Source organism: Lithobates pipiens, unplaced genomic scaffold (genome assembly GCF_037356315.1).
Source record: "Lithobates pipiens isolate NorthernLeopardFrog02 unplaced genomic scaffold, aLitPip1_a1.2 Scaffold_1, whole genome shotgun sequence".
Classification (NCBI taxonomy): Eukaryota; Metazoa; Chordata; class Amphibia; order Anura; family Ranidae; genus Lithobates; species Lithobates pipiens.
The window spans coordinates 191674220-191688587 of record NW_027507685.1 but is presented as its reverse complement, the minus strand read 5'-3'; positions in this window follow the sequence as shown (position 1 = coordinate 191688587).

Sequence of the window (14368 nt, the reverse complement as noted above, 5' to 3'; positions counted from 1 at the left end):
TTTGCGCAAATCACTCATATGCTTATTGATTATATGTATGTATATGTGTTTATATATATTTTACCGAAAATATGTAGCATACATATCGGCCTAAACTGAGGGAACAAGTTACTTTAAAAAAAAAAAAATTAAGGATATTCTAGCAAAAAGTACAAAATATTGTCTTCCAAAATCTATGATTTTTGGTTTATAGCGCAAAAATAAACCAGAGGTGATCAAATACCACCAAAAGAAAACTATTTGGGGGAAAAAGGACATCAATTTTATTTGGGTACAGCGTTGCATGACCGCGCAATTGTCAGTTAAAGCAATGGCATTAAGCAGGGGCTTAAGTGGTTAATCATTGTGCCAATTTCTTTCGGTCAAGCCCTGTGTGTTATCTACTGGACAAGTTAAGTTCTTTAACCACTTCAGCCCCGGAAGATTTTACCCCCTTCCTGCGATTCATCACTGCGCTTTGACAATTGCACGGTTGTGCTACGCTGCACCCAAACAAAATTTGATGTTTTTTCCCCACAAATGGTTTTCTTTTGGTGATATTTGATCATCTCTGCAGTTATTACTATAAACAAAGAGCGACAATTTCGAAGAAAACTATTTTGTACACTTTGCTATAATAGCCCTTTTTTTAAAAGGCAAATTTTTTTCTGTTTAGGCCGATATGTATGCTTCTACGTATTTTTGGTAATAATCGCAATATGCGTTTGGTTTGCGCAAAAGTTATAACGTCTACAAAATAAAGGCTTTATAGAATTTTTTTTTTTTATAGTAATGGCGATCTTCTTTCTTTTTTTTCTTTTTTTTTTTAATGATTGCGACATGGCGGACACATTTTGACACATTTTTGGGACCATTGGCATTAATACAGCGATCAGTGCTATACAAATGTCACTGACAGTAAAGGGGTTAACACTAGGGGGCGATCAAGGGGTTAATTGTGTTCTCTAGTGTGTTCTAACTGAAGGGGGGAGGCGACTGACTAGGGGAGATGACAGATCGCTGTTCATACTTTGTATGAACAGATGAACTGTCACTTCTCCCCGGGATCTCTGGTTCTTGCTGTTTTATGAGCGATCGCAGGAGCCCGGGAGTCAGAGACCGCCAGGCACTCGCAATGGCTCCAGGGAGCACATAGTGGCCACCAGAGGGAGCGACGTAACTTGGCAATTCACGCAGACGAGTCATGCTGCCGCAGTACAACTTCGGCGGCTTGTCTGCAAGCGGTTAAGGAAGACACTACTGCATCTAGGGCTGGCATGCTCCACTTATTAATGAACTTTTCATACATGGGATATAAAAGGGAAAAACCTCTTTGGAGGAACAAAAATCCTGTCAGGATTTTCTCAATCGGCATACAATGCCTGTTCCAACAGAGGGTGTAAAGGGAAAGCCTGTGCAGCCTGAGCAGACCCCAGGGATCCCAGGGGGGCTCAGTAACCTCTGCAAGAGGCAACTTAAAGGCAGAACGGACCATTTTGGTGAGTCTGGATCAAAAGCCTCTGCGACTGAAGCAGACATCAACTGGATATCTTCGTGTCCAGATTATTCGGAAGCAGACTCCTACAGACCAGGCCCTCCACTGAATCCTGAGCTTTTAGCTCTTCCTCATCCGCAACCCATTACTGCTCCAGGGAGGGGATTTCTGTCGTGCTTCTTGCCACCCTGGGGGATGGAGGCAATCAAGCCAGCAATCCTGTGCTCTACCCTGGCTAGGGTCGAGAAAAGTTCATCCTTGGTGATGAAGGGTGAAGCAGCAGCATTGACTGTAGGCATGCCACCAGATAAACACAGCGGTTGATTGCCTGGAAGCCTCTGGTCTTTCAGGGGATACATCATTAGGTATACAATTAGGTTCATCAGGAACTGACTACATAGGTGTGCCCTTCCCTATAGTGTTTGTCCCGCTCCTCTTTTGAAGACATTTACTAGCCACAGAGTACCTGGGTGTAGTAACATAACTCAGAAGGGAGACCCTTTAATAGGGCTCACCAAGCCCCTATGCAACAATTCTGCTAAGCACCTTTAGCTTGCCAAGCAACACCTGGTGACTCGTGTGACTCGAGTAAGGAGAAATGAACTGCTGCAAATGACTGGTTCAGAGCATGCTCGGTGTACCACAGCTGCCTTCTGGAAGCGCTGCATACTTGGCATACAATACAGTTTAAGCTGTGCGCTGGAAAGTTCTGTGCATGCGTGCACGGTCCTGGCAAATGGGCATGGCTATATTCACGTATGACATGAATATTTGCGTGCTCAGATAAAGGCCATGACACATGTGCTGTGAAGCTGCGTGCGCCATAACCACCAAACTGCTGAGCACAACAGCACTCTTGCGAACCCATGTGCGCCCTGGCGAACCAAGGCAAAATGGTACACCATTGTGTGCCATCATACAGGTAAAACACAGCCAGACAGAAGCAAAAAGGTACTTTACAAACACCCACAGTTAGCCCAAAACTCCCCCATATGGTCACAGATGTCCAGCCTCTAGCTAACTTGACTGTTACAATCATTGGGACACCCAACATGTAAAAGGTTTCACTTACCTGGCCAGGCGTAGGGCAGCTTAGAAACTAAAAGCCCAATCTTAAACCATCATGGTGAATTCCTGTTACTTGAGGACCTTCAAGGACTGGGTACCCTTTCATGTTTGGGGTCCACTCCCTTGGACCTGTACAGCACCCTGCAGGAATGCCTTAGCGATGTGGTGTCCAGAATTCCACTTTGCAGGGTCCAGCTCCCAGAGGACGCATTACAGGCAAAACCTTGCAGGATCTTGAAGAGTCTTTGTGAGACTCGGGTACCATTTTATCTAAGCATATAAAGCGTGTGTCAAATGGATCCGATCGGTCAATCCCTTGATTCATTTAAGAACAGTTTGTGGGACTAGAGACCTGGAGCTCATAACTCAACAAACCGTGCCATCCACCTTGCAGACACTGGTAAAAACAGAAGTACTTCCTGTATGGGAGGGGTTATATAGGGGATCACTTCCTATCTAAAGAGCTTTTGGTCTACCAGTGTCCATTCACCTGGAGATGAATTATAACCCAGCAGTTAATGAATATTAGCCTAACTCTGTCCCATGACGTATGAAAGAAAACATGGCCTATAAAATTTAGACAAGTCCTATTGTAATTGAATGTTAAAAATTACCTTTTCTTTTCAATCTGCATCTCTAATTTTCTGTGAAATGCAATATGGCTACCTAGAGGCATGATGTACAGAATGTGTGCAGCACTTCCTGCTTGTGATTAGCTCACTGATTTTCCTGAAGTCTGCCCTAAGATGCAAGTCAAATTTCAGGCATTCCCTGCAAAAAAAAATTTCATTTTTGGTGAGCTACACTCTCAATAGGAAATTGCATCTAAAGGGGGGGCAGACCCTGCAATTTTCCCTCATTAGTGCTGTGCAGTTGCAGCCAATGTTGCCAATCGTCAGTATTTTAACTGGCAGCCAGTAAAAAACAGGCACTTTTTCTCCTGCCAGTAAATGCCAGTGATGGGAAATAATTGCCAGTAAATATGGCTGTGACTGCTACAGTGTTTGGGTCTAGTGAAGGCAGTGCCGAAATGTTTAATGTGATGTCATGGTGCAAGGGACCTGAACAGAGCATCAGAGCCTCGTGCAGGTCTGCGGGAAGGGAGCAAGGCAAGCCTGGAGTGGGACTGTCAGTACTCTTTGGACTGGAGTGGCCTAATGTAGGGTGACCAGATGTTTCCTGGGATAGTCCCCGAACTGAGAACACCTGTCCCTGGACCAAGTCTGTCCCTGACACCGTTCAGTGTGGCGGTGGGGGGAGTTGCAATCGCTGATCTCCGAGTGGCTTTCAGCTGCTTCATTGAAAGCCATACAGGGATATCTGATTGCATCTCCCTGCACGATCACCCCCGACTGTCCTGTATCATCCTCCGTTCACCCCCAAATGTCCCTAATCTCTGTGCACCAGGTGTCCCCCAGAGTCCCATAGGGTCCTCCTCTGGTCCCCCTCTGTGCTCCTCCAGTCCCCCCTCATCCTGGATCTCAGGATGGAGAGCAGAGGAAGGAGCCGATAAATGTAATTTACGAACTCCCTTTTCTGAATGCACAATGTCAGTGTTCTCTGACTGTGTCCATTCATAACTGAGCGTCGTAAACTGTGTTTAGAATGCTTCAGTTTATGAATGAAAAGGAGCCTCTCCATCTGCAGTGTAGTTAAGGCTATAGAGAGGCACTGGGGAATCTATCTTCAGTCCCTTTCTCTGTCTCAAAGGGGAGATTTCAGGGGTCTTTTTAGACCCCATATGTCGCCAAAGCCCCCAACAGGGCTGATCGAAAAAAGGACTGCAATATTGAAAAATTGTAAAAATATATAAAATAAACACACCAGCCATTCCACCCTGCCCCCCCCCCCCCCAAAAAATTTAAATTGTGAAACACAGGCACACCAGAAGTGACGTGGGAGACATGCTCGGCACTCGTGGATGTTTTACTGTCATCTTCCTTAATGTGAGTGTTACCTTGTGTGTGTTTTTAATGTTTTATGACATACACTATTCGGGCATTCCCCTTTTTTTGCATCCCGTTTAGGGCGAGTGTGGAAGTTCATTAGAGGGGCCACCACTTAATACCAATCCTTGGATTAATAGGAGTAAGAGCCCCAAAGGTTACAGAAGCCACCAGCTATTTATGCAAGGACCTACCAGGGATATCTGATTTATTGGTTTTCCCATGCTGTTGCCTTACAGCAGTAAGGTGAGAGGCCACATCATAGAGCTCACTGCATGGAATGAATTGACACCTGTCAGTTTGCATGGTTAAGATTGGAGCACTACCTTTCTCACCTTATCTCAGGGTTATTCTAGAGACTTTACAATAGCTTCACTACATGCATTGACATGTGGATTTTTATTATAAGCACTGATTGATTTTTGCTGCACAAGATTTATATCTGCATTTGATAGCTTTTTTCAGTTTTTTATTTTTATTTTTTTGTATTTGAACAAAATACAAGAAATACATGAAGACAATCATATGATCATATGTAAACATGTTTAGTAAAAAGTGTCAAAAGGCATACAGGAACGAAAAAACGCTCAGTATCATACAAACCATTTTACGTTTAAACCTGGGTATAAGAGAAAAGAGAACCCCATCACATGTATCCCCATCTCAAGGGGTAAATGCACGGGGCCTTAGTACTATAGATGGGGACAGTAGGAGAAATCAGGGAAGTGGGGGTTGAGATAGCAAGGGGTTAAGAGAAAAGAAAATGAGTATGAGGGTTAAGGAAGAGGAATAGAGGAGAGAGAAGCTGGCAGTGGATGGACTTCATTAGATCTCACTTAACAGATCCTATTAACACTAGGCTAAGATTCAGCTGGATCTGCATATCCAAGATTAATTTGGTTGTAGATTTTTTTTCAGTTTTACCTTGGAAAGTTTTTTATTTGTTTTGGTTCTACTGCCATCTTGTGTACAGTTTTAGTATCACCTTTCCATTTACAGCTTATTACTTGTCACACAGGATATAGTTTAACCACTTCGCATCCAGGTCAATTCTGACATTTCTCTCCTACATGTAAAATTCATATTTTTTGCTAGAAAATTACATAGAACCCCCAAACATTATATATGTTTTTTAGCAAAGACCCTAGAGAATACAATGGCGGTCGTTGCAACTTTTTATCTTGCATGGTATTTGCGCAGCAATTTTTCAAACACATTTTTGCAGAAAAAAAGTTTCATGCACAGTAAAGTTAGCCCAATTTTTTTTGCATAATGTGAAAGATGAAGATACGCAGAGTAAATAGATACCCAACATGTCACGCTTCAAAATTGCACACGCTCGTGGAATGGCGCCAAACTTTGGTATATAAAAATCCCCATAGACGCTTTAAATTTTTTTACTGGTTACATGTTTTGAGTTGGAGGTCTAGGGCTAGAATTATTATTCTTGCTCTAACATTCGCGGTGATGCCTCACGTGTGGTTTTAACACCGTTTTCATATGTGGGTGGGACTTGCGTATGTGCTCGCTTCTGCATACGAGCTCACGTGGACAGGGGCGCTTTAAAAAATAGTTTATTATTTATTTAACTTTTATTTTAGTTTGACACTTTAAAAAAAAAATTACTTTTATTCCTATTACAAGGAATGTAAACATCCCTTGTAAACGGAATATGGCATAAGACTTATTTACAGTGAGATATGGGGTCAATAAGACCCCACATCTCACCTCTAGGCTGGGAAGCCTAAAATAAAGAAAAATCACGGCTTCCCAGCCAAGGTGGCGCCGTTATTTTGAATGCAGAGGCTGGGCGTGACGTCATAACATCGCGCCCGGCCTCCAAACAATCGTAGACTCCGGGGACCATGTGGTCCACCAGAAATCTGATACCATCTGGGGGCTGGCGGATCCTGTGACCGACTCGCCGATGGAAGCGGTGAGTCGGTAGTAAGAATGATACAGCGGCAGAACAGTCGCTATGATCATTCTTATGGTGCAGGGAATCGCCGGCTGAAAATGCCGATATCTGAATGATGTCTGTAGCCACGGGCATCATTCAGATATAACACCACAAAGCCCAGCACCATTCACATACACTTATTACTTTTGCAACCTATTGGTTGCAGCAGTTGCTTTAGTGTTGTGTATGTATATACTGTGTGTATTTATATATTCAAAATTATCATGTTCACCTGTGATAGCACAGGAGCATTCCTTATTCATGCTGGGACTTGCAGGCCTTCACTTTTGGGTGGGTCACATCCCCAAATGTGACAGACTACAAGTCCCACCATGAAGCCCTCAGAGCTGAGGAAGGGACACCACCCCCCCCCTCCAGCTAGTGGAGGACAAGTCCCAACATGAGCCCCTGAGATATGACTGATTCCCCCCCAAAGTGAAGGACTAAAAGTCCCAGCAAGAACCCCTGAGGTCTAAATATGTGGCTTCTTAGATCTCTTGGGTTCATGCTGTGATCTGTAGTCTCACTAGTTCACTATTTGGGGGACTCCTCTTCACCCGAGGGGTACATACTGGGACAGTGGGACCTGTAGTCCTTTACTAGTTGTGGTGGGATGTGATAAATGTAGCTCTGAGGGGTTTGTGCCCGGCCCTGTAGTCCTTCATGTTTGGGTGGGTCACATCCCTAAAAGTGAGGGACTAGGACTACAAGTCCCAGCATGAATTCCTGAGATCCATCCTTGTGATCACCTCCTCCCATCCCTCTGCGAGTGTCATCTGCTGCCAGCTCATGCTCCCTAATGACACATGTTTTAATTCATCCACCTCACTTGAGGCAGGTTCAGGTTGACTCTTTTGACATGCTTTAATCTCCATTCCCTCAGGCTCTGAGAGGAGCATGCAGCCACACTGGAGAAGATGGTGGGAGGAGGCAAAATTCACTAGGCACAGAGAAGGAAGTTAAATCCTCCTCCGCTCTGAATGCTGGGGCCTTGGCCTCGCTCTCCTCATGATTTCAGTAGTTGCTAGACACCAGGTGGCAGGCGATCCTAGCAACCAGTGTGGGCAGTAGATAACAGCAGTGCAACAAGAGTCTTGGACGGAACAAATACTGAAGCACTATGTGAGAAAATCAGAGCCCCTGCTGCTGCTAAATGTGAGTGCCACTTGAGCTTCCAGGCCCTCAGCCACCCCCCCCCCCCCCCCCCCCCCACAGCTTGCTTATCCTAGGTTAGAAAATGTTACTGTCAGGATAAAAGCCTGAAGAAAAGTTCAGCAAAACTGAGAACTGTTAACAGGTAATATAAAATGTTTGTATTTTACCTGCTGAGGCCAGAGTTTGGCAATCTTGACCTTTGGAGGCCAAAATGGACAATTTTAGGCTCTCGACAGATGAGATTGCTGTTTTTCCAAAACTTTTCAGGACAGCACCCGTGAGATCATGGCTTTTCCTCCCACAGGAAACACCTTATCAATCAAGTCTTTAATAGGAGGTCTCCACATTGCTTCCATCAGTTTCCTCCAGAACACCTCTGGTGGGAGACATGATCTCTCTGGACTTTCCTGGGAGACAAAAGGTTCTCACCTATCGGTCTTTTTTTCTGGGAGAGTGATCCTCCTACTTGCCTCCTGTAGGACAGTCCTTTGGGCTCCCTCTCCCTCTCCCTCTTCCATGCTCAGGGAGAGCCTGTATGCCTGGGAGTGCTGCTCAGGCAGGCGGTTGTTCTGTTCTCCGCTGGACGCCTGCATCATGGGATAAGTGGTGGGAAGGAGCGGCCGCCATTGTTCTGGTGGCTGAGTGCCTCGGCTGCGTCCTGCATAGGAAGAGGCAGCACTTCCAGGTTGGCACGGCGTCCTTTCCGGCTGCAAAGAGCAGGGGGAGAGGGCAGGGTCACCCACCTGTAAGTTCCGGTTCCAGATCAACGCATCAGCGGTTTTGAATCTGGATTTGGAGGATTCTTCACCACGTATCTGCAGACGGCTATGTATGGCGATACAGCTAAGGCAGTGAGCCAAGGCACCAGCAAGGCCAAGGTAAGGGACTGTTGCTCTGGGCTGTTTTCTCCTGTGGGGGGTTACTCACCCTCCCCCCCCCCTTCCCCACACCCTCAATCTCCCTGGTTATGTTTGTTGAAGTGGTTAGCATATCTGCCCAGCAACAGGGGTACCTTAGGTGTGGTGGCTTGCTGGGCACAGGGAAGTAAGATGTTGTCTTTCCTAGTGCACCTGGGTGTCTTATCTGTGCTGTGTAGCAGCCATTTCAGAGTGGTTCCTTGACGTTTTTTTTTTTGTCCAGACCAAAGGTTCTGTCCAACTAGTAAAGAGAAGCTGTCCTGTCTACAAGGAAAAATTAAGTGAAGCTTGGACCAAATCGCTTTGTGCAGATGTAGTCAGGGAGGAGGCACCATCCTTTTGTGGCGGTTTGGTTACAACTATTAAGGATGGGCTCCATGCCACCTTTCAAGCCTTTGGGTCAAACCTAAGAGGGAAATATCTGAGGTTAGCACTGAAAGAAGATGGCACATATGTAATTCAGAGCGCTCCCATTCTGTCTGTCATGCCCAAGGGTGTTCACGAAAATGGCTGAAGCATTGGCGCCTTGAGGGAATCTGATTTCTTATCTGGATGACCTGCTGTTCTTTGCTCAAACCAGAGAAGGTCTTCAAAAAACTTGGTCAGAGCCTGTGTTCACTTAGAATCCATAGGGTGGATTTTAAACCTCAAAGTCAAATCTCATTCCCTCACAGGAAATGTTGTTCCTGGTTTCCGTATCAACTTATTGGAGCAAAAAAAATTTCTAGAAGAAAAACAAAGTTAGTAGAAGTGGTGTCACTGTTGCAGTCCAGTCAGCTTCTGTCCATCAGGAAGATCATGTCAGCATTGGGAACTCTGACCTCTTCGATACCGGCAGTTCAGTGGGCAAAGCTCCATTTCGGTCCTCTGCTTCACCAGGAAGTAGCAAAGCTAAAACTCACGGCTTGGTTTGAGCAGCAGCTCTTGAGAAAAGGTTTCTCGGATAGATTGGTTGCTACCCTCCTATCTAGCAGAAGGTTACAAGAGGAATATATTCCAAAGTCTGTAAAGTCTTCAACTCATGGTGCACAGCGTCTGGCAGATCATTAAGTGGACAAGGGCCTAGTGGTCAGCACCATCAAGGTTTGTTGCTGCACTGGGGGTATTTTAGGAAAAATCTTTCATCAGAATCCTTAGTGATTAGATTCTTTAAGGCTCTCACCCGGTCTAGACCTGTGGTGATAAAGTTGTCCAGTATGGGATTTATCAGTTCTACAGGCCCTGACCCTTTCGAACACATTAATTTAGCCTCCTGAAATTAGTTACTTTGAAAAGTTTTTTTTTTTTTTTTTTTTTGTGGCTATTACAACAGCTCGAAGGGTCATTGAGCTGCAAGCCGTATCAATCAGGGAGCCATTTTTTCAGACCGACTTGTTCTGAAGACGGATCCCAATTTTTTCCAAAGGTCGCTTCGTTCCAGAATCGAACCCAGGAGATAATACTTCCTACATTTTGTTCTAATATGTCGGGTAAGAAGGAAGAATTCCATACCCTGGATGTTAAAAGAGCAGTCTTGAGTTACTTGGAAGCCACTAAAGACTTGACATTCAGACGCACGATTAATATTATTTACTGGTTATAAAAAAGGAAGACAAGCTTCCAGAGGAACAATTGCCAGATGGTTGAGAATGGCTATCTCAGAAGCCTATTCTATTATAGGCCAAGAGTCCAGTGAGTATCCGGGCTCATTCTACAAGAGCTTTGGCAGTGAGTTGGGCAGAAAAAGCTGGTGCCACCCCTGAAGAAATCTGTAAGGCAGCAACTTAGACAAGACTGAAGGCCTTTGCCTGTCATAGGTTAGACCTCATGGCGGCTGGGGACCAGGCTTTTAGAAGGAAAGTCTAAGAGGCTGTTGTCCCACCCTAAATGGAGTAAGTCTCTATAATCCTCTCGGGTGCTATCCTGAAAAGTTTTGGAAAAGTTTGTTAGACTTACCGGTAACTTGTTTTCCAATAGGTTTTCAGGACAGCAGTAACCCACCCTATTCTGTTGTAGTACTATAAAAACCGTTGCGTATGTGTTGCAGCTGGGGCTGGAGGTTCTCTACAAACTGATGGAAGCAACGTGGAGGCCTTCTATTAAAGACGTGATTGAGGTGTTTCCTGTGGGAGGAGGAGCCATGATCTCTCAGGTGCTGTCCTGAAAGCCTATTGCAAAACAAGTTACCGGTAAGTCTAACTTGAACTCTTTTTTTTTATTTTATTTTTATTTTTTTTGTCCCTGACGGACGAGATTGCCCCTTTTATTTAAAAAAAAAAAAAAAAATATATATATATATATATATATATATATATATATATATATATATATATATATATATATATACAATTAGTGGATATAAAACAAGTGTCTTAAGCCACTGGGAAGAGCAATGTTCAAAGTGATGTAGAGTAGGGACATAAAAAAAATCAGATGCTAAACCTTTTTTTAACCCACTGAGGGGGAGGTCTGGAACAAAATTATAGTATTTTGGTAAGTACCTAAAGGTTATGGGTAGTAGGGGCTAGAGGTATTTTTACAATGTCAAACATACCTGTAAGGGTAGCGATTCGAAATTTTGGAGCCCCTTTACACAGCTTTAGGCTTGGGCGCACCCCAGGCCTGACCACCAACATTCACCACTTCCCACCAGATCTGTCTACTGGCCATCCCACAAAGGCCCATCCCATCCCATGTTGTCCTCATCCTCCTGAAATTCCATCTCCTCCATCCCATGTACTCCTACTCCAGTCCCATCTCCATCACACATCCTCCTCCAACCCCATCTCTTCCATCCCTTGTCCTCTACCTCCTGCAGTCCCATTTCCTCTATCCCATGTCCTTCTACTCCAGTCCCATCTCCATTCCTCCAGTACCATCTCATTCATCCTATGTCGTCCTTCAGCCCCAACTCTTCCTACCACAGCGGGGCGGGGGGAGGAGGAAGTGTGACAGAAGGGGGGCAGCAGAACCAGAGGGGAAGGATCATGGGAGGAGGTCAGCGGGACAGGTGGGAAGTTTTGTGGAAGAGGGGCAGCATCTCACACCTTGAAGCACCAGTCCTCTCAGCTCTCACCTGTCCAGCAGTACCAAGAGGGGTAGCTGAGCCTGTGTCCCATCTCCACCAGGCTCTCCATCCTGACCTCCTCCATGGGGCCCTCTGCTGGCACCAACTGGCCTCGCCCCATACAGCCTGGCGCACACTTTAGAGCCTGCCTGACAGCGAGCCCAACCTGCACACACGAGTGGTGGGCTCCTTCACACTGACCTCCTCCTCGGGGCACTCCACTGGCACAAACTGGCCAGCATACACTGTAGTACTGGACCGAAGCACAGCCTGCCTGATAGCGGGCCACGACTCTCACACGTGGTATCTGTCCACCTCTCCAACCTCCTCTGCAGCTTGGCAGATCCGCTCTGATGGCAGCTGCCATGTGTTAAAGATGGCCTGTACCCCAATGATGGCGGCCCTGCCTGTAATGAAGTGCTAACTGGGGAAAGATGACATGCAAGTTAGTCCAAAACTGAGTACAATATGGGTAGACCATAAGTCACAATGTGGGATTAAAGCATACTCCATTTTAGACCACTTTATTAACCAATATCGGAACTGATCCTGAACACAAGCCCTGTAGTAGAGGGTAACATTAGGTACTTCTAAACCTTTTTTCCTGGGTCTCATCAATATATGAAAGGAGCATCTAGGCGGTTTATTACTCAAAATAAACTGACTTAAGAGTCTTTGAACACTTCTGAGGAATATAGCTAGTAAAGGTACAATTTTGGAACAAATTTGTTTTGAAAGTATTATCTTCAGAGCCGCTAGCCTGCCTAGTTTAGAGAACTTGCGTTTTCAACTGGGACAGGGTGTGAGGAAGGGATGCTAGGAAGGACTTGAAGTTATGGTCAAAGTAGCGCAATATCTTAGGTGTAAGATACCTAGGAAAGGAACAGTCAGATCTCCACATATACGGGAATTTATGAAGCAAGAGTGCGGAGGCCTGACGGGGTGAGCAGACTCAAAACTTGCGACTTATTAGCATTCAGTTTATAAGGATGATGCGCTGACTTGGGAGAGAACTTCAGAATTAGATACTATGTGTTTTTTTTTTTTTTTTAAGGAATTCATTACAGAAACTCTGTTCCAGGGGACTTGTGACCCGGGAGCCTCTTAATAGCGGAGCCTATTTCTTGAATCATGAGTGGTTGGGCTATAGATGCTAATTGTTCATGCGACATCGCTGGTAAATTGACTAGACAAAATGAGCATAAAAATGACACTAACTGTATCTGCATAGACCATGCTAGAGGGGGATTTTCCAAGTTAATCCCCTCTGTAGCAAGGCATACTATCGCCCCAGGGATACAATGGTAATCAACCATAGGGGTGTATTCCTCCCGAATTGGTTAGACATACAAAAAGCAACGGAAGGGAATTCCAAAAGAATTCTTCAAAGAGCAAATGTCTGGTATTAAAGGCAAAACATTATATTAGAAAACTTCACACAACAAGCATAACTAGCAATTGATACAATACTACAAAACCTCTACATACATCTAAAAATTAAACAATTGTCTTAAGGACACAGGTGGCCACCACAATCAGACATACTGACCTCAGACAACAAGCCCCATTAGTTTCTCTATATTGGAGCCTAGTTTGATTATTTAACTAGGATCCAATATAGAGAAACTAATGGGGGTTTGTTGTCTGTTGCCTGCATGTCTGTGGTGGCCACCTGTGTCCTTGGGACAATTGTATAATTTTTAGATGTACGTGGTGGAGGTTTAGTAGTATTGTATGTATCAATTGCTAGTGTTGTGTGAATTTTTCGAATAATGTTTTACCTTTAATACCAGTTATTTCCTCTTTGAAGAATTCTTTTAAGAATTTCTTTCCGTTCCTGTTGTCTTTTGGCTGGTAAATTGACTGAAGAAAGGCAGCAATGGCGGAAGTGGGTTGCAGAGTAGCAGGGTCTGATTTCAAAATCGTATAGGGATTGATGCACACTAAAGGCGTTTGGATATATCCCATGGATTTGATAGTTTGGTTTGAGATATAGGGTGCATAACATGGGAGATCTTTTGCTTAAGTTGTTGTGCATTAATTTTGTTCGCCAACCAAGCTCCTGCTTTATTGAGGCTATGCATATCAGCCCTGAGATTTTAGATGGTTCTCATATTTGTAAAGTGTCTCATTTTGCCTAGTGTCAGAACTTGAGTGATTTGAAGATTAGGACTAGATTTGTTTAAACTTTCATACGGTTATAGAACGAAGAGCCTCATCTATTTGCAGCATCCTCTGCTTCTCCTCACATATAGGCCTTATGTGTGTTCCACAGGGTGAAACTTCGTTTTCAGGCTTAATCAAAAAATAAACAGTGCCCATTTACTAACTGTTGGCATAAGCTCTGGTCTTCCAAAAGAGATGTATTGAGTCTCCAAAGAGGTGGAGGAGAGTTGGTGAAGGTGTCGTCAAACACAAAAGATACTAAGGCGTGGTCTGACCATGAAATTATACCAATGTTGTATTAATATTACAACATGTTGGAACACAATCAACTCTGCAAGGACCTTTTTATCTGTAAAAGTCAATGCTTGAGTATGTGGCATGGGGTGCTGATATGAAATCTTGGGCAAACAGAATATCCCTTTTAAAGAGGGATTCCACCAAAAAAAAAAATATTAAAAGCCAGCAGCTATAAATACTACAGCTGCTGACTTTTAATAAATGGACACTCGCCTGTCCCGGGTTCCAGCGATGCCGAGGCCGATTGATCTCTCGGCTGCTGTCGCCACCATTCTAGGTGAGGGAATCGGGAAGTGAAGCGAATCGGCTTCACTTCCCGGTTCCCTACTGCGCATGCGC